The sequence below is a fragment of the Gigantopelta aegis genome, chromosome 4, assembly GCF_016097555.1.
Source record: "Gigantopelta aegis isolate Gae_Host chromosome 4, Gae_host_genome, whole genome shotgun sequence".
NCBI classification, from domain to species: domain Eukaryota; kingdom Metazoa; phylum Mollusca; class Gastropoda; order Neomphalida; family Peltospiridae; genus Gigantopelta; species Gigantopelta aegis.
This window is the reverse complement of record NC_054702.1, coordinates 97,780,973-97,802,595: the sequence shown is the minus strand read 5'-3', so window position 1 is coordinate 97,802,595 and position 21,623 is coordinate 97,780,973. Positions and strand designations below refer to the sequence as shown.

Below are 21,623 nucleotides of genomic sequence, written 5' to 3'. Positions count from 1 at the left end.
CTTGAACAGTGGCTTGAACCCGTGGGTGTACGCGTTCAAGAACAACGAATTCAGAGCTGCGTTCAAGCGCATTTTCAAGGAATACTTCCCGTCGTGCCACTGTGGCCGATCTGTGCCGAGACGACCGAGTATTCTGTCGGAATCCGGCACGCTGCCTGGCTCGAACTCGTCCCTCAACCTGAGCCGGACAACCACCAGCAGTTTGACATCGACAGACCTGATCCACACAGTCGGCATCATCAGCGAGATCATCGTGGAGGAGAATCTCGGTAACTTTACCGCAGTGACTAAGCTAAGTACGGAGTTTCTTCCAGACCTGTTAAAAAGCTACATTCCAAATGGATCTGGACAGAGTACCAAAGATCCCGAGGACAGTGTAAGTTCCGATGAGTCAGACGGCAGTGTCCACAGTACGGACGAATCACAAGAAGAGTGTTCTATGGATAGATCATCCTAATGTGTAACATTCATCATCACAACCTGGGCGAAATGTTCATCTTCTTCTATGTGGGTAACATTCATCCTAAAACGTGTAGGTAATATCCATCCTAATACGTATGGGTAATATCCATCCTAATACGCATGGATAACATTCATACTAAAACGTGTAGGTAATATTCTTGCTAATACGCGTTGGTAATATTCATCCTAATACATGTAGGTAATGTTCATCCTAATACGTAATATTCATCCTAATTCGTATGGGTAATATTCATCCTAATTCGTATGGGTAATATTCATCCTAATATGTATGGGTAATATTCATTCTAATACGTGTGGGTAATGTTCATCCTAATTCGTATAGGTAATATTCATCCTAAGACGTAATATTCATCCTAATTCGTATGGGTAATATTCATCCTAATATGTATGGGTAATATTCATCCTAATTCGTATGGGTAATATTCATCCTAATACATGTAGGTAATGTTCATCCTAATACATAATATTCATCCTAATTCGTATGGGTAATATTCATCCTAATTCGTATGGGTAATATTCATCCTAATATGTATGGGTAATATTCATTCTAATACGTGTGGGTAATGTTCATCCTAATTCGTATAGGTAATATTCATCCTAAGACGTAATATTCATCCTAATTCGTATGGGTAATATTCATCCTAATATGTATGGGTAATATTCATCCTAATTCGTATGGGTAATATTCATCCTAATACATGTAGGTAATGTTCATCCTAATACGTAATATTCATCCTAATTCGTATGGGTAATATTCATCCTAATTCGTATGGGTAATATTCATCCTAATATGTATGGGTAATATTCATCCTAATATGTGTGGGTAATGTTCATCTTAATTCGTATAGGTAATATTCATCCTAAGATGTGATATTCATCCTAATTCGTATGGGTAATATTCATCCTAATATGTATGGGTAATATTCATCCTAATTCGTATGGGTAATATTCATCCTAATACATGTAGGCAATGTTCATCCTAATACGTAATATTCATCCTAATTCGTATGGGTAATATTCATCCTAATTCGTATGGGTAATATTCATCCTAATATGTATGGGTAATATTCATTCTAATACGTGTGGGTAATGTTCATCCTAATTCGTATAGGTAATATTCATCCTAAGACGTAATATTCATCCTAATTCGTATGGGTAATATTCATCCTAATATGTATGGGTAATATTCATCCTAATTCGTATGGGTAATATTCATCCTAATACATGTAGGTAATGTTCATCCTAATACGTAATATTCATCCTAATTCGTATGGGTAATATTCATCCTAATTCATATGGGTAATATTCATCCTAATATGTATGGGTAATATTCATCCTAATATGTGTGGGTAATATTCATCTTAATTCGTATAGGTAATATTCATCCTAAGACGTGATATTCATCCTAATTCGTATGGGTAATATTCATCCTAATATGTATGGGTAATATTCATCCTAATTCGTATGGGTAATATTCATCCTAATACATGTAGGTAATGTTCATCCTAATACGTAATATTCATCCTAATTCGTATGGGTAATATTCATCCTAATTCGTATGGGTAATATTCATCCTAATTCGTATGGGTAATATTCATCCTAATATGTATGGGTAATATTCATCCTAATACGCGTGGGTAATGTTCATCCTAATACGTAATATTCATCCTAATACGTGTGGGTAATATTCATCCTAATTCGTATGGGTAATATTCATCCTAATATGTATGGGTAATATTCATCCTAATACGCATGGGTAATGTTCATCCTAATACGTAATATTCATCCTAATACGTGTGGATAATATTCATCCTAATTCGTATGGGTAATATTCATCCTAATATGTATGGGTAATATTCTCCCTAATACGTAATATTCATCCTAATACGTGTGGGTAATGTTCATCCTAATACGTCTGGGTAATATTCATCCTAATAAGTGTGGATAATATTCATCCTATTACGTGGTTGTAATATTAATCCTAGTACGTGTGGGCAATATTGATCCCTGTACATGTGGGCAATATTCGTCCCGCTAACGTGGTGGTAATTTTCATTATCCGTGTATGTGGTTGTAACATTTATCGTAATGTGGCCTTAACATTTATCCCGGTACGTGGATGTAACAGTTACCATGTGGGTATAACATGCATCCTGTTAGCACAAGGGTGTAGCGTGTTATTCAAGCTGGATGTCATTTTAGTATGTTGATGTAAATATTACACCTAGTACAAGTCGAGTGACATTATTTACCCTAGTACGTGGTTGTAATATTCCCCACCTTAGTGAGTGTAACATTCATCACGTGCACACTAGTACAAAGAGGTAACATGCATCACCCTAGTACGTTGATATAACAAATATCACCATAGTACATAGGAATAGAATCCGTCACCCTAATACGTGGATAAATCCATCACCCTAGTACGTGGATATATCCATCATCCTAATACGTGGATATATTCATTACCCTAGTACGTGGATATATCCGTCACCCTAGTACGTGGGTATAACATCCATCACCCTAGTACGTGGATATATCCATCACCCTAGTACGTGGATATAACACCCATCACCCAAGTACGTGGGTATAACGTTCATCATTGAAGCATAGTACACATACTACACAACCATGACCTGACATTGACCTGGTTTGTTTGGAACTTTGTAAACTTTTGTATATCTGTATTTATGGGATTTTGAAAAAATAACTTATAACAAATCAGTATTACATGTAAATATGTATATTAGCAAAGATCGCATATGTATATACACACGACTTTCAGAGATTAAAAACATTTTAAGAGTGTACTGAGCTGTTACCTTTAAAAGAGATAATTATATATAACGACTATATATAACAGCCGTTTCTAGACAGAATGTATATGCTACACACGCACGATTCATTTTGACACACACAAAAGAACACTGGGTGTTATTAATTTAGTTTTCTTCGAAATGTTTAACATTATTCAGTTTCAATCCCTTTACTTTTTGTGCCTATAAAACTTAACAATATCTTGTAAACATGTAGGTCCATTTTAATAATCTATTTGGCAAATTAACTTTATCATGATATATATATATATATATATATATATATATATTAAAATATCAGTGTAGGCAATTATTACGTAATTTGAAGATGTTTTTTTTAAATAATGCAAATTCAAGTTTGATTAGATCTAATCATTTGGTACGTGAATGCCCTATATTAAGCGTGTCACTTCATTTTTCAATCATACTAGTTAATGGTACTTAACATTTCATCTGTTTAAAAATTAATTTCTGCATATCCGAGATGTCTTTTTTTAAAGTTTTCCTTTTCGTAAGAGCTCAAAACAGGTGGGAATGGATGGATGGATGGATGAATGAATAAATAAACGAATGAATGAATGAAAGAATGAATCAATGTATGAATGAATGAAACTTTAACAACTAACCAATATGTCTGCTATTAGGTGCTTAAGCAAAGAATGTGAAAAGTATTGAAATGTTTTAAATTGTTATTATAAATGTATCACGTATTTGAGATATACCAATAGCTATTTTTGACTTGCATTTCAAGATTATAAACATGGCCATAATTAACAACATTTTCCAAAATATAATGGGTTTTTTTTCAACAAAACAAAAAGATTTCAATGACGACATTTTTGGCTTCAACTGTTATAAAATTGTGTTTTAAGCTGTCCAAACTCCAAAATTCCTTATTCCAAATTCTTGCACCCCCACAAAATCCAAATTATTGTCATACCTAAATGGGTTTGTTATATACTTAGCTCTAAGAAAAAAACCCTTCTAATTAAGGCAGCTACAGCTATGATTATCGAGGTCTATTAATATTACATACTTGGGCATCTACCCAACAAGCGGCCTGTAAAATATGCCAATGTTCCCCTAAGACGCCAGTATAACTTCTGTATGATTGAGAATATGTATCTTTAAGATATTTTATAATACGCAGTCAATACCACACCTGACACTGTAGGGCACATCGTATTATCACCTGCATCATGCGTGTTCCTTTATTGTTATACCAGTTGCTCAAAACCCCGAATGTTCCACCGGTGTGTACGTTATTTTATTAACATTTACCTTGTTCTGCTAGGCGGATATTATAGTTTATTTTATGTAGCAGGTTACTGTTTAATACCACACAGTTGTGCTGTATAAAGACATGAATGTATAACTATGCAAACACATATTGCAAATAAAATGTCTTAAACCAGTTTACTTTTTTGTTGTGTTTTATAGATTCTTTGTTAATTACACAATGAAATGTGTTCTTAACACGCTGCAATATGTTGGTGTACACATGTGAAGTTTATGACAACCAGATAGCACATTATTCTATATGGTATAAAAACAAAAACCCTATTAAAATTCATGTCACAAAACTAAAGCACCATCTTATCATTATTTTCGGACGTGTGATATAACGGAGTCTTTACGAAGAGGCCTCTCAATAATTACGTAATGGAAAATTTGGCCATTTTATCATCTCAGATCACCATCCTCTAAACATGCATAACGCTATTGTTATTAAACCTCCCTTGTTTTATTGTTACCATGACTTAATTCAGTTTTATTCGTGCATTTCGTTTTTTTTTTCAGTGGTATTAATACATAATAATACATACATACATGGATGCTTCAATAGCTCAGAGCGCATCGTAGTTAGTCTTGCAATATATATATTATAAAAGAAAGAAAGAAAGAAATGTTTTATTTAACGACGCACTCAACACATTTTATTTACGGTTATATGGGCGTCAGACATATGGTTAAGGACCACACAGATTGAGAGATGAAACTGAGAGAGGAAAACATATATATCTATTAAAACAATTTTTAAGAAATAATTTCCTTTTACATGTTTCAATTCATCATCAGAAAGGAACAAACATACATACATACATACACACACACGTATGCACACACGTATGCACACACACACACACACACACACACACACACACACACACACACACACATACATACATATATATAAACATACAAATATAACAAATTGTATTTAAAAAGGCCATAACTGCCTTTTATTATATATATACTAAATGGCAAAAGTTATTGTGACGCACAAAAAACAAAGATAATTGATGATAAGTTGTTTCTGCCGTGTATGAAACGTTATAACATGAAAACAGAAATGTCCAAAGGTATCGAAATGAGCAATAGTCTATGAAAAGGGCGCACCTGCCATATGCAAATGAGCCACATCACTGAAGGGGTCCAAAGCGACGTTCACACAGTTAGTAGCGAGTGTGTCCACCTTGAGCATTAATGCAGACCTGGCACCGTCGTCTCATTGATGCCACTAAACGCTGGAGAAAGGGATGGTACGGGCTGTAAGGGTTGCTGACTGGAACCTGTTTCGCAGATGCGTGGTTCGGATCCATGTATCTTGGCGAGGGATTGTCACGGGTGGTCGGCCGCTACGGAGACGGTCCCTGACCTGGTTGTTTTGTTGATATCGTTGTCATAAGTGTCATATTGTGTTTCTGTCACGCTGCGAGGTCCCAGATTCAAACAACCTTATGACTCGTCATCTATCATTTTACCGAGGTGTTGCATGACGAAATTGCATCAAACAGTTCACTTATGGTGTTTTTCTGACTTCTGGACTTCTGAAGGCTACACAGAGTGGCAATGATTTGCGACTGAATGTCTGGTCTTTTATGGCGAACACTGGGCAGCATTTCTCCCGAATATTCCATGTTTGTTGCACAAAGCATGCAATCACTGAAATAACTGCTTGGTTGCATTTCTTTGAGCTGTTTCATGCACATTTTCTCTGGTTTACATCCATAAATCCATTCACAAATTTATTACTCCAAACAATCCGTGTCACAATAACTTTTGCCTTTGATATATATATATATATATATATATATATATATATATATATAGACTTTCACAACGTTTTAATGAAATAAGCGTAACCCGTAACGGGTTCATCAGTTCCATATACATGACGTCATCTACAGCGGGAGGTAATTTCGATGACGTCACGACAATTCTAACAATAAAAAATGTATACCACGAACAAATTGCATATTTGACATTAAACGAGATAATAATTATAATTATAGTGACGGTATATAACTGTCACATTAACATTGCTATTGTTACATTGTAATACATGTAAACAAGCATATACGAGTCAAATGTTCTAACAGTAGATACATTGTACAACAAAGTTTCAAACTATGTTGGAGTGTAGTGACCACAGAATAGCTAACACACACACACACACACACACACACACACACACACACACACACACACACACACACACACATATATATATATATATATATATATATATATATAAATCCAAATGATTTTAAAATATTGCGTATTTCTTGACAAACACTCCCTCCCTATCTCCCATAACGTTTCCTAACGCACCTCATGATAGTTATGTAATTGTTGAACTGCCCAGAAGATGGAAACACATTATATTACGTCAGTAATGTGCATTATAGATTCATCTGGGAAGAAACCTATGCAAATCGATATTTCTTAGACATATATTTAATATATGTGGATTATGTGTATACATTCAATCCTGTGTTCGACATCTACCTAAGGAAGAACCAACATGCAGGCTCTAAAATAGCTAACTGCTTGTTATTGGGCACACAGACCAACTCTTAAATTATTTGTGGAGAATTTAACGTAACATTAAATCATGATTTTGGATACTAGAAATTATTTATATGTTAGAGATTTTATATTAGAAAAGTTTGAGAAATGTAGTCTTAAAGATCCATTTGGAGAGTCTAACCTGAGAGAAAAAAAATATATACTTAGACTAAAAACAAAGCCAGTTAAACCAGCGAGGATGGATTTGTTTCTTTTACATGTATCTGAAAATCTAAAGGTTTACTTGGATAAAGTGGTGACTGAAAGCAGTTATTGATATGAGCATTTAGGTTTAGTACTACAATTAAAGTTCTATCATTTTCAAAGAGATACAGGATTGTGAAAATTTAATAACTCGTTATTTAGAAATAACATGTTACAATAGTTAAAGAGACAATTAGAGGTATTAAAAGTCAGTATGCGCTACCTGTTTGTAATGTAGAAAACGTTAACAATAAAAACTCTACTAATGGAAAATGTGAGAAAACAACATCTTTTTCAGCTTTCAAAAGGAAAACAGAAAATATATTAGAGGCTAAATTAAACGACGAAAAAACAATTACAAGAAGATAAAAATTTGAATTACTCGTAAAGATTAGAACAAAAAATAAATGAATTTCTTGAAATAAGGAATCTGAACGACAAAATCATTATCAGCGAACAAGACCTTATATCTGCACAATGCAGAGTCGAGTGGGAATTTGGCAAAGTAGTGGTTGATTCCATGAATATCTATCTAGTGTCTCGTCTATATAAGGACAGCCACTGCTGAAAAGGTCCTTTTCCGGACAATATATCATTGTTGCATTCTTGCACCATCAAAAACAGACCTTCTACTCCAAAACCAGTTTACCAAATCAAAATGTGCACTGGACAGAGCTCATTGGAATAAATATTGCTGTTATGACAAGCACTCATGAATCACTGTCAAAACAGTGATGGTATCAGGTGTTTGCGGAAAGTGGGCATATTCTGTCCCACCGATGGCATCCGTCATGAGTACTGCCACCATAGGTGTCAAGCCCTTCACTTCATCTCAAGCAATACAAAAATAAATCTGCAAGAGTTGTGATATGTAGACACCTAAAGTTGGAGGAGAAGGTATATTGCTCGACATTGACTACTGGAAAGTTGGAGGAGAAGGTATATTGCTCGAAATTGACTTGAAAGTTGGAGGAGAAGGTATATTGCTCGACATTGACTACTGGAAAGTTGGAGGAGAAGGTATATTGCTCGACATTGACTACTGGAAAGTTGGAGGAGAAGGTATATTGCTCGACATTGACTACTGGAAAGTTGAAGGTAAGGTTATAACACCAAGAATGAAAAAGAAGAAGAAAAACCTAAATATATCTATATTAGTAAGTTAATTTCTAGAATGGAATTAGATAATGGGGGAAATAATAACTAATTAAAATGATATTTCAGAAGAAACAAAACGATTTGATCAAAATCTTTGCTCAAACAGAAATACCGGTAACTAATTCCATCAAGACTTTATTGAAAATGTAACATATATATACATTTTAGCAAACTGAGTAATGATGACGCACAAGAACTAGAAGGTAGCTTTTCTGAAGAAATGCCTTTTTTTTAAATAATAAAATCGCATCTGGTCGCATTGCAAACCGAATATATTTGACATAATTATTCAAAGTGATCAAACTGGTTTCATAAAAGGCAGATATATAGATGACATAATGCAGCACACAGAACAAAATATCCTGTAGCATTAATATTTTAATAGTATAATAAATTTTAAAAGGCTTTTGAGTCCCTTTCTTGGAATTTTATTGAATAACCTTCAGATTTGTTCAATTTTAAAAAAAAAAAAAATGGATAAAAACTTTATATAATAATTCAACATCAAAAGTACCGTACTCCAAAATGGATTTTTATCCGAAAGTTTCAAATTAGAACGTCGATGAAGGCAAAATGATCACCTTCCGCCATATAGTTCATCTCAATATTTATCTTTAAAGAATAGGTGAAGAGGAATTCCTAATATCACAACCTTTAATCTACATAGATCTCCCAAATCCTTTGAACATATCTTAATAAACTTAAACTATTTTAAATCAAAAGTGATATCCATGGGTAGGCAGCAAACAATACTCAACAGATGTTTATCATCACGTATCATGGAAATTAGAATGAGTTGCAGAACATTTTGAAATGTTAGAAGTAACGTTTTCCAAATGACTGTAATCAATTTTGAAATGAAAATAATTATTCTTAATGAAATGCCAAATTTAAAAAAGACCTGCTCTATAAGAAAATTATATAGTTTTATGTAGAATAGTCGCTTTTAAATGCTAGATAATTCGTAAAATAACTCACCTATTCAATTTTGTGCCTAATCGTCCAGAACAAGAATAAACAAAAAATAAAATGGCTTTTAATTTTATATGACTAAATAAACCAGATAGATTAAAACTGGAAGTTCAACTCAAAGCCATTCAAATGGCGGCATTTAAATGATAAATATTTTGAATTTTATATGGATTAGTAGACTCATGATCTATTGCAAAAAGGAAAATATTATTTGAAGTTACTACAAAATGAGTTGTATATCGAAATAAGAGTACAAATTTAAAATAAAAAAAATTGGAGAAAATGTTTCACATAGTTGGTGCTTAATTCAACAAAAAGAAATTTCTGAAAGTAAAACTGAAATAGTCAAAATCAGTATTTGGTATAACAGTAAAAAAAACTATTTACCAAAAACCCATATATTATAAAACTTATATTAAAATGGTGTCATATTTATACTATAACTAATGGACGAATAAGGTATATTTTAAACAATGAAGCATTTATAATTAAATTTCAAATACGATCGAATACTATATAATTTACATCTTTAATAAAAGCAGTTAAAACAGCTGAGACAATTTAAAAAATCAAGAAGTAAAAACCATCAATCCTATATTTCTTTTTAAATTGGAGTTATTCATTAAAACTACAAGATAATGAAACTAAAATAAATGTATAATATTTTAAACCAATCAATAATAGTGCCAACTTCCCAAGTGTTGTTAAATGGCATCAGTCATGTAGTTAAGGGATCATAACTATGAGAATGATGAAAACTGCTGCCGTCACGCCATGGTATACTCTTTTTGATAACATTAAGGGATCTTTCATATACACCATCCCACAGAAGGATACTACATACTCGTAGCACGGCCTATGTTACAGCAGTTGTGCAGCACTAGCTGGAACGAGAAATAAACCAGTGGACCCAACGACGGGGATTGACCCTAGACTGACCGTGCACCAGGAGAACGCTTTACTATTGGGCTACACCCGCCTCCCCTCTCCTATAGAATATAATAGAATAAGATAAGATGAGATAGAATAGGGCAGGGCAGGGCAGGGCAGGGCAGGGCAGGGCAGGGCAGGACAGGACAGGACAGGACCTGAAAACTTCACATTTCACACTTCATACGCTTAGGGAGACACGAATACTAGTACCAAATAATTCGCCCGCTAAGGCGCCCTTTAAAAAAATAAATTTCACAGGAGTAATTACATGTATTGCTAAACTCCTTGACAGAATTGTAATTATTTCTAATCAGAAGGAGATATAACATTTTATGCATACTTTTATATATGAAATTCGCCTGTACTTCTAAAGTGACATTATGACTCAAATGTGACTTGCGGGTGATTAAATGGCAATCAATTAAGTGAAGCATCACCGAATTCAGTTCAGAGATAAAATATTCAAGTAATACTGATGATAACACTGGGGAACAATTTTGAACATAATTTCTGTTGAGTTGATTTTTCACTTGATTTAGACTAAAATTGGCATGCTGATTTCAAAACTACAGTCAGTTTTCTCCTACCACGTCAAGTTTTTTCTCCACAGCTGACCCTCTGAATAAGCAAAATTGCATTGTTTGTCCGTAAATAATAAAATCGAGTATCCTAGTCTACCATCAGCTATACGTCCAGTGCCTCATTCAGCTGAAATCCCAGTGCCAGTATTCGTTCGACTACCCTCTCTTGAAGATCTGGGTTATGATGAAGAACTCAGTGACAGCAATGATGAAGATTTTGAAATTGAAGATGACTCAGTTTGTAAGGGATTCGATCAGCATGAGATAAATGATTTGACACGAGATTTGGGACTATCAAAAAAGGCTTCAGAACTCCTAGCATCAAGACTGAATGAGAAAAACTTGCTTCAAAAAGGAGCGAAGGTATCATACTTTCGATCCAGAGAAAGTGCATTTCTGCAGTACTTTCGAAGTGACAGTAGCTTTGTGTATTGCCATAACATACATTGTTTACTGGAGGAATTGGGAATTCCGATCTACAACTCAACTGAATGGCGACTGTTCATCAATAGCTCAAAGCGGAGCTTAAAGTGTGTCGTCATCCATAATGGCAATTTATTTGGTGGAGTCTGAATTTGGCATTCAGTTTGACTTCGTGAAGAATATGGAGACATAAAGAAAGTCATTGAGTTGTTGCAATATCACAAACACAACTGGATCATCTGTGTTGACCTTAAAATGGTCAGCGTCAGCAACGCGGATACACCAAGTATCCCTGTTTTCTGTGCATGTGGGACAGCAGAGTTCGAAAGAAGCATTGGGTGGAGAGGAATTGACTTCCAAGATCTGACCTCAAACCTGGTGATCCCAACATTCTGCATGAGCCACTTGTTGACAGAAAGAAAATTATATTCCCACCTCTGCACATAAAACTGGGTCTCATGAAGCAATTTGTTAAAGCATTGCCAACTGAAGGCATCTGTTTCAAGTACCTCATTTTGGCATTTCCTGGCCTGTCAATTGAAAAAAATCAAGGCCGGTGTGTTTGATGGTCCACAGATTCGGCAGCTCATCAAAGATGAACATTTCATCGGGACAATGTCAGAACTCGAAAAGAATGCTTGGTTATCATTTCAAAGACCTTGTCAAGAACTTTCTTGGAAATACACTAGCAAAGAATTACACCGAAATTGTCCAGAAACTATTGGAGAGCTACAAAACGCTCGGTTGCAACATGATCATCAAGTTGCATTTTCTGCATAGCCATCTTGCTAACTTCCCGGAAAATCTTGGTGAAGTCAGTGATGAGCAAGGTGAACGATTCCACTAAGATTTGAAGGTCATGGAGGAACGGTATCAGGGTAGATGGGTTGTACGTATGATGACTGACTATTGTTGGAGCATCAAGCGGTATTGTCCACAGACTGAACACTCAAGGAAAAGCTATAAACGTAAAAAAATTTACCTTAACTACTTGCACACAATTTGACTTACAGTAACAATATCCTTTGTATGAACAAATAACTTTAAACAAACATTACAGTCAAGCAATTTTTTTATTTTTTTCCCATTGTATGTAAATGTTTAAAACATTCTATAAAATAAACACAAATTTGTTAGCTGCGGTATTTTTATGGTTTTTGAGACAAAGCGAGGGTATCCTGTAGCTCAAAATGTTGATGTGATAGAGAAAATGTGGGTCATTTTTGGATTCAGAGGCCAAAAGTTAGTCAAAAACAAGTGTCAGATCTAACTCAACGAAAATTGTGTTCCCCAGCCTCATGTATTTGGTGGAACGACTATGCTAAAATAAATGGATCAAACATGACAATGAACCGTATTATGTCTCTTTCAGTGGATTAACCAAGTGATAGGCTACCGGTATGATCATTAGACGACTACACAAAACAACGAAAGAAGACGCATAATATCGAGTAGCCCCCCCCCCCCCCCCCCCCCCAAAAAAAAAAAAAAAACCCAAACAAAACTAACAAAAAAACAACAACACCTGTATCCTACTTTACTACTAAATTACTTGGAAAGTACTGATGCCAGGATAACAATATTTTGCACTTCGGTTTGAATACAAAATATCGAGATTATATTTATTCCCATTCCGTATTGGAAACTTAAACTTCATAAGAATACATACAAGCAAATATATATTATTGGGGTCCAGCACAACTGCACTACTCAAACTTGTCTCAAAGGCTATTTACCCCGAACACAATCAAGGATGGACTATTGCCAGAAATGCGTTGAGACAAATCGAGTTAATCACATGCGTATTCTAAAAAGAACCTCAAAGATTTACTTTAAAATATCATAGGCGTCAGAAATGAGGGAAGCGCAATACCCAACACTATTATACACCTGTGGGTGGGATTTCCGTGCACTACAGGACTCATCTGTACATCATCCATGGAAACTTGACGGGTATCAGAAATAGGGACGAGATTTGTTTAAGCCTTTAGTTCTTCCGTTACTTCGCCAGATTGGTCCTGGGACACTTTTGCAAGACAATGTGACTGTCGTCCATTAACGGGTTTGTAACCTATTTCCGGATACAAAATAGTTTCCAACGAAGGGATTGGCTATAGCATTCTCACCAGATTTGATACCCATTCAACATGCCTGAGATGAGTTGGGCACACGATTGGAACAACCATAGGCAACCTGCAAGTGTTTCAAAACAGGGACAATGCCTTAAGGTAGAGTGGCAGGTTATACCGCAGCAGCTGTTTCGGCGACAACATGCGACATTGCTGGGTTGTCTGACTACGAGCAAGAGATGGTTTCACTCGTTATTAAAATTGTGGTGTTGTATGGGAATTTGATTTTTGAACCATGGGTATTAACAAGTCATCTAACAGTTTCCTGAAGTATCCCCAGTGCAGATTTCATGCTTTTGGTGCACATAACTGACCAAACAATATTACTATTAATTTGTGTAGCTGCTAGCGGGAATTTTCATAACTTTTGTGGTAGAGCGCTGGACTTTTATACAGAGACTTCGTGGTTCAAATCACCTCACTGAATATTGATTTACCTCCTACACTAGCCCGAGTACTCTGACTGTAAGAGAGCTAGACGGACATTTGGACATAAACACGCTCTCATTACAGTCAGAGACCAACCTATGTCTTTTTTTGGCAATTCCTGACTACCAAACGGTAGGCAACGAGTCCCGCTCTAATACCACAACAATCCTATGTTTGACGTCAAATACCTTTACATCAATCATTTTCGAGTTAAGTGATACAAAAAAATCCACATATTAATCACTAATACACTTACTACAGAAAGAAACCCGACAGCACCCACATTCAGCTACGCTTCGTGACACTCCGTCGCAACAATTGCAAAGCTCGGCGATCTATTTCGAGACTGGGCGATTCCGCCTTGTGCAGCAGTTACAGGGGCCGTCTCATATCAAGCGAAGTTACAACATGGAAGAGTTGGCTAATGCCGTTTTGGATGAATTTGGATTTCATTACGTCATTAAACCAAAACAATTACACATTATTGATTCCATTTTGAATTTGAAGGATACATTTGGGGTGTTATCGACAGGATACGGCAAAAGTATGTGCTACGTACTGCCTCCTCTTATGAGATGATCCCTGTAACTGCTGCACAAGGCGGAATCGCCCAGTCTCGAAATAGATCGCCGAGCTTTGCAATTGATGCGACGGAGTGTCACGAAGCGTAGCTGAATGTGGGTGCTGTCGGGTTTCTTTCTGTAGTAAGTGTATTAGTGATTAATATGTGGATTTTTTTGTATCACTTAACTCGAAAATGATTGATGTAAAGGTATTTGACGTCAAACATAGGATTGTTGTGGTATTAGAGCGGGACTCGTTGCCTACCGTTTGGTAGTCAGGAATTGCCAAAAAAAGACATAGGTTGGTCTCTGACTGTAATGAGAGCGTGTTTATGTCCAAACGTCCGTCTAGCTCTCTTACAGTCAGAGTACTCGGGCTACTCCTACACATGCATGCATTCATGCATACAATAATGCTAATATACAAGAATGCATATAGATAAATTATAAGTATGAAATATTAACTACGGAGTGAGACCTAAAAAAAACGAAAGCAGCTAGAGTAGTCGCCCTTTTCATATTTTGGAAAGAAGAGGTCGCTTTATACATTGAATTCTGGGACGAAACATCAGAGGAGGAATAAATATCGAAGATTTATGTAGATCATTTAAATTTACACTTAAAGAAAACATATTGTTAATATGATGATTTAGAGTAGACCAATAGTTTAACTTTAACCAGGTAAGAAGTTACAAAAATAGACTGGTTTCTTCACATTACTGTACAACTCGATTCGTGTCCGAAATGGAAGCAGATTGACATTTCATTTTATTGCAATTCGATTTGTTTACGTTTCACCTGCAAAACAGTTCTGTTTCATGGCATACATTTTCATGGCATACATTATTGACGTTCGTCTCGACGTCGTCACTGTAGCAGTCAGAAAGGAAAAACAATTAAAACACAATCGTGACGTATGACAATTGTGTACATTTTTCTTTCAATATTTTCCCATCCTATTTATTATTAACAAATCGAAACCATGTTACTTAAATTACTGCACGTATTAATCATGCACATATCTATTTAACGTTATCTCCACTCGTCCAGTTGTTAGCAGTAGTGATAAAAGAAAGTCACTATAATTTGGACTTGATCCCAAAAATGGCATTTTTTAAAACACAAAATCATGCTGATTAGCCCGAGTGTCTTTTTTTTTTTTAGAATTACTCTGACATTTGTATGGTTATCAGGGCATAAAATTAGAATTTTTCAGACAACCAATATGTCGTTCGTGTGGTTTTGGTGTTTACACGAAAAAATTTCTTCAGTAGTTCGGATACAAATGAAAAGGTTAATGGGCAACAATATAGGAGAAGCCATGTGTTTAGGGAAGTGACGTCACGTATCAGCATGCGCGCGCATCTGGTAGGCAGAAGTCTATCATAATGGCCATTAGTAACAAAGCGAACTAGCGTAGCGTGAATAGCAAAGAATGGCCAACACGTGCTTAAATTACCGCTTGTAGCACGGGAACGCTATTCTACATAGCTCCTGTATGGAGGAGATACATGTACTCTTTCCACCCATAAAATTTGACGATTGACCGAGTTCAAAACTATAGCAAACTTCCTTTTTTTTCTTTTTTCTTTTCACCTGAATAAATATTTTTAGTCCATGTATTTTTAAAGCGTCTGGTCCATATTTCAAGTAAAGCATTACAAACGAGCGCGCGCGCACACAAATAAAAATAATAAAATAAAACGAGTAGGCCTATATTTTTTATTTAAAACTGTTTAAAAGAAATAATTGGCCTACACTTTGTTAAAGGAAATTATTTCTTTTAACAATTTTAAATAACCCATATATATATATATATATATATATATATATATATATATATATATATATATGCATATATATATGCATATATGTATATATACATATACATATATATGTACATATAGATACACACACACACACACATATATATATATATATATATGAACATTTGTTACAAATGAACAACCAGTAGACAGTAGTTATATATATATATATAACACATCAGACTTGTCTACTGGTTCATTTGTAAGGCTTTTCATCAACAACAAATTTAAGCAAGTATCTTATTAGAAAACTTTACAAAAACTTTAAAACTATTAATTTTATCAAGTCCTTTTTTATTCCTTAAACTTGCTGATATCGGATACATATTAACACATTGTATTAAAATGGAGGAACCTAAATTTAGTTTCCATACATGTTCCATGACCACACATACATTGCTCCCTCTAGCTACAGCGTCCCTTTTTAAATATTAGTACAGAACTTAGCCTTTTAAACCGGATACATCTCAAAGTTACTTGGTCCCTCACCTTTGTGGTTCCATCTTCAGAACATTTTGTAGCATTATTTTTATATATATATATACATAAAAATTGCCATTAATATTTTAATCGCCTAATCCCATGCAGGCCAGGACATAGTTTAATACGCAGTCGATCTAGGATTGATTCCTGTTGGTGGTCCTATAGGGCTATTTCTCATTCCAGCCAGTGCTCTACAACTGGTGTAACAAATGCTACACTATTTATTATCCTGTCTGTGGGCTGATGCATATAAAAGATCCCTTATTGTTAATCGGAAAGAGTAATCCATTATGTGACAGCAGCAGGTTTCCTCCCTAATATTATCTGTGTGATCCCTAAACATGTCCGACTCTATATATCCGTAATTAAAATGACTTGAGTGCATTGTTAAATAAAAGATTCCTTCCTTTCAAATCTAAAACAGTGTCAGTTACCTTTGACAAGAGGCACAGTTTCAAAGGCTATCACTTTCAACCTGATTAATAAACCAGTTAAAACAACAAATTACTGTAAATGGTAACAATACAATGTTTTAATGTAAGACACACATTAACACAATGCAAATATCATTTGATCATTGGTTTATAATGATAATAGAAAAAGAAAATAATAAATATGTGTTGTCTACTGTTTCTCGATATAATTTTATTGATTTTGTAAAGTCTGTTTTTATTAGAAAATAGAGATCCTGGTAAAAAAAGATTAAATCCAAGTGTTATCAATGTCATCATCACATACTGAATAGCCCCAATCATATCATATGGTGTTTTGGAAAGTCAGTGTGTTATGTCATCATCACATACTGAATAGCCCCAATTTTGCATATGAAAAGTCAGTGTGTTATCAATGTCATCATCACATACTGAATAGCCCCAATAATATTGCATATGGTAGTTTGGAAAGTCAGTGTGTTATCAATGTCATCATCACATACTGAATAGCCCCAATAATATTGCACATGGTAGTTTGGAAAGTCAGTGAAAAAAGTTCTGGTATCCCTCTTATGCACAGAAACATGAGATACTGTAGAAAAGAATCGCCGAATCTGATACCAGTGTTCTCCTTAGCATCCCTTAATTCACCCTAAAACTTAAACGCCCTTAATTCATTGTGAAAGGCCCATTTTTCATCCAAGAGTTGCCGGTTCTCTTTTTGTCCATAAACAGGGATCACTGATACCTAGAAAAAAATAAGAAAATTGGTAAATTTCTATGATATATAAGTATGAAAGTTTTATATTGTGTATATTGAATATTATTGAAATATTTGAATACACATAAATGTATTTGTGAAGACATATTGACATCTGTCACTGATGACAATAATACTTATAAATACAATCAGCTCCCCTTTTCTTTCTTTATTTGCTGCAAACAAATTCAGATAACTTATATAATAAATGCATGTAACATAATTTATGTTTTTAATAAAATATAATGGCTATCACCAACTTGTGGATCAATATCCAGTTTTATTATTAGTATTTATTTATTTTTAATCCCAAACAAATGATTTCATACACCTGATATCCCACCCTGAAATGTTTATACCTTTTATTTTATTATTAAAAAATCAACTTACACATTACAAATACACCTGTGGATCACTTCTTCAATAAAAAAAGTAAAACATTATAATTAACATATAATATAATTAATAAATGGAAATATTTCACAACCATTTTCATATGAAACAATATATATATGCTTGATTGCACACGCACACACACACAGCTCCCTGTTATTTAATTAAAAATATAAATACTCCAGCCACCTACATATTTTATGGCATAATACAATATAAAATATATTCAGATTTTTGTTTTACCCACTATAATGGATCTGTCAATACAAACAAAAAGTTACATAAAACGTTGTTTGTCGATTGACTGGGTAGGCCTACTGTTCACAGGGTAACTTTGTTTCCATGTCAGTTTGGTGGGGGCTTTTATTATTATTATTTTTTATTTTATTATCTTTTCAATTTTCATTTCAATAAATACTGACGTGTATTAGTATTACGAATGAATAACATACAACAAACCTTGTATAAAATGACGATCTCCGTTGTGGGATGGGCAAAGTTGATTGTTGTCAGCTTTAACTGTTCAACGTTTCGCTTCCACTGTATTTGATGAAACTAATTTCATAATCCTTACTACAGTGACTTGTGCATCTAACAACAACGTATGAAATTACCATGACAAAATACCATTCATCAAAACTAGTCTACACTGATTTAATTGACGGAAAAACATTCGATTGTTCATTACTACTAATGTCAGTATTGTCAACTGGTTTCTTGCCTACCAGCGCTCACGCGGTACCACGTGATCAAAACATGTGACGTCACCGTGGCTTCTATTCTAACTAGAATCTAAAATGATCAATTTTCGTAGCTTTTCTTCTATCATAAATACGAAAATACAGTTTTTGTGTGCTAGGACTAACTTAAAAGCTACCAGGCGAAAATAAAAATTAGGTTTGTTTGTCCTAACCAGACCGACCCATGAACATTTTGGGGAAGATTTTTTTATTTTTTAAAATATTTAACCAATTTTAATGTAGGCTTGAACAAGTATAATATTGATCAGTAGATGATATTTTAAAACCTCGATATAATTTAATAAACATTTATTAACGTCAGTTTGGATTCATTGGAAATTAGAAATGCTATTCATAGTAACGAGAACACGATTTTCCCCGCGACAGTGGCATGAGATCTCGCGCACTGCGGTGCATGTTTGTAATACAAGGTAGGGGCCTACATACTCTTGACAGGCAAAATGGCCTTTAAACTAAATCTAACTATAGCAGTATATAATATAATATTGTAAGAAACTACCCATAAAGGTTCTGTGACGAACTTCAAACACCGAATATCGTGACGTCAGGACTGAGAATTTCAGCAAACTTTCGTAAATTGTAAATATGTTGATGGCGTGCTAACGCAGGTAGCATTTTATAACAAAAGTAGATGATGGTCGTGAAGGAAATAGCTGGACACGTTGGGGAAAAAAAAAATGTTTTATTTAACGATGCACTCAACACATTTTATTTACGGTTATATAGCATCAGACATATGGTTAAGGACCACACAGATTCTAAGAAGAAACCCGCTGTCGCCACTACATGGGCCACTCTTCCGATTAGCAGCAAGGGATCTTTTATTTGCGCTTCCCACAGGCAGGATAGCACAAACCATGGCCTTTGTTGAACCAGTTATGGATCACTGGTTGGTGCAAGTGGTTTACACCTACCCAATGAGCCTTGCGGAGCACTCACTCAGGGTTTGGAGTCGGTATCTGGATTAAAAATCCCATGCCTCGACTGGGATCCGAACCCAGTACCTACCAGCCTGTAGACCGATGGCCTGCCACGACGCCACCGAGGCCGGTCTGGACACGTTGAATGATGGAGAGAAAGCTGGTTAGAACATAACCATCAAGCACATATGACGTACACTAAGGTCAGGGATTTCCCACTACATGCAGTTTTCCAAAACAGTGATATTAGCCAACACACGTGACGTTTGTTTGGATTTTCTGATGAGTGATTGCAGCTTTTGCACAAACGATTAAACTATGTTGATATTCAGTTGGTTTTGCATAACCTACAGACGAACAGAATTTTATACACTACACTGCAATTTATTTTTCTTCCACCTGCTAAACGAAATTTGAAATAATTAAGTCATAGAAAATCCCAAATGATTTTATGCGTGTAGTATTTTACATTTAAAACATGTTTGAGGTAAGATATTGTTTGAAAAATCAAGAAAAAAGTAGGATACATGTTTATTTTGTTGGGAAAGGGGGAGACAGAACTCTTGCTATGGCTGAAACTCAGGACAGCCCCTTTAATTTCCGAACAGCATAATATGATTTTGTGCATGTAGCAAAATGCTCAAAAGGGAACATATAACTATAATACTAATTTCGAGACTTCGATTTAAAAAAAAAAATTGTATTACCGCGGTGCAGACTTTCTATCGATTGCGATGCTGATTTCAAATGGTTACATTGTATCTTTCTCACACTGGCAATGTAGGCTTATTTTCTTCCAAAAACAGTGATATTTTTTTAATGCATTTTATGACGAACGATTACAGCTTTTGCACGAACGATCCATTGTTTATGTTGATATTGGTTTTGCATAACCGACAGACGAACGGCAAAATCGTTCGTGCCAAATTTTATGCGCTGGTTCTCAATCAGAGGTTAGTCTATAGCGAGTCAGCACCCCCTTTTCATAACACAGTTTCACATCGTATTTGATACAATATTTACCTCAACTACTCCTAAATAAAATCTGTGTCCGTCATGGTTGATGCAAACCAGAGTTGTTTGATTTAAATCATTTAAAATTTTTTTATTTTTTTTATTATGTTTCATTTGATTTTTATGATTATTGCATTTATTTTTATTGATTATTTTGTAAACATGTGATTTATCAGTTAACTTGAAGTACAAAAAATGAAGTGTTATTTAAAATCAATTGTTACTTACGCTAGATAATTATTTTTACATATATTTATAATTGAATTGCAATTAAATTTCAACACCATGAAGTCATACTGATCAGTGACAATTCCCCCAAATCTATGGTTGGGATGATCCTGGGAGATCAACACAATAGAAGGTGTCAAGTGAAGCCACTCTGCTTTCAATGTGGTAAATTGGACGAATTTGGGGATGCTCTAGAGTCAGATCTAACAGATGTGACTTGAAGTCACTGACTTCACGTGTCAAATCACCTTATATAGCCATCCT

The 21,623-nt window shown here is 34.8% G+C and overlaps 1 protein-coding gene across 8 annotated transcripts in view; it reads left to right on the top strand.

The window, feature by feature from the left end:
• Nucleotides 1-15,085: 15,085 nt before the first annotated feature.
• LOC121371528 (serine-aspartate repeat-containing protein F-like) overlaps nucleotides 15,086-21,623 on the top strand; it is a 39,524-nt gene continuing 32,986 nt past the window's right edge. For all 8 annotated transcript variants that reach the window (XM_041497481.1, XM_041497487.1, XM_041497484.1 and 5 more), the window contains exon 1: nucleotides 15,086-15,224. The gene's annotated coding sequence lies outside the window, so the exon portion shown is untranslated. The remainder of the gene's footprint in view (nucleotides 15,225-21,623) is intronic.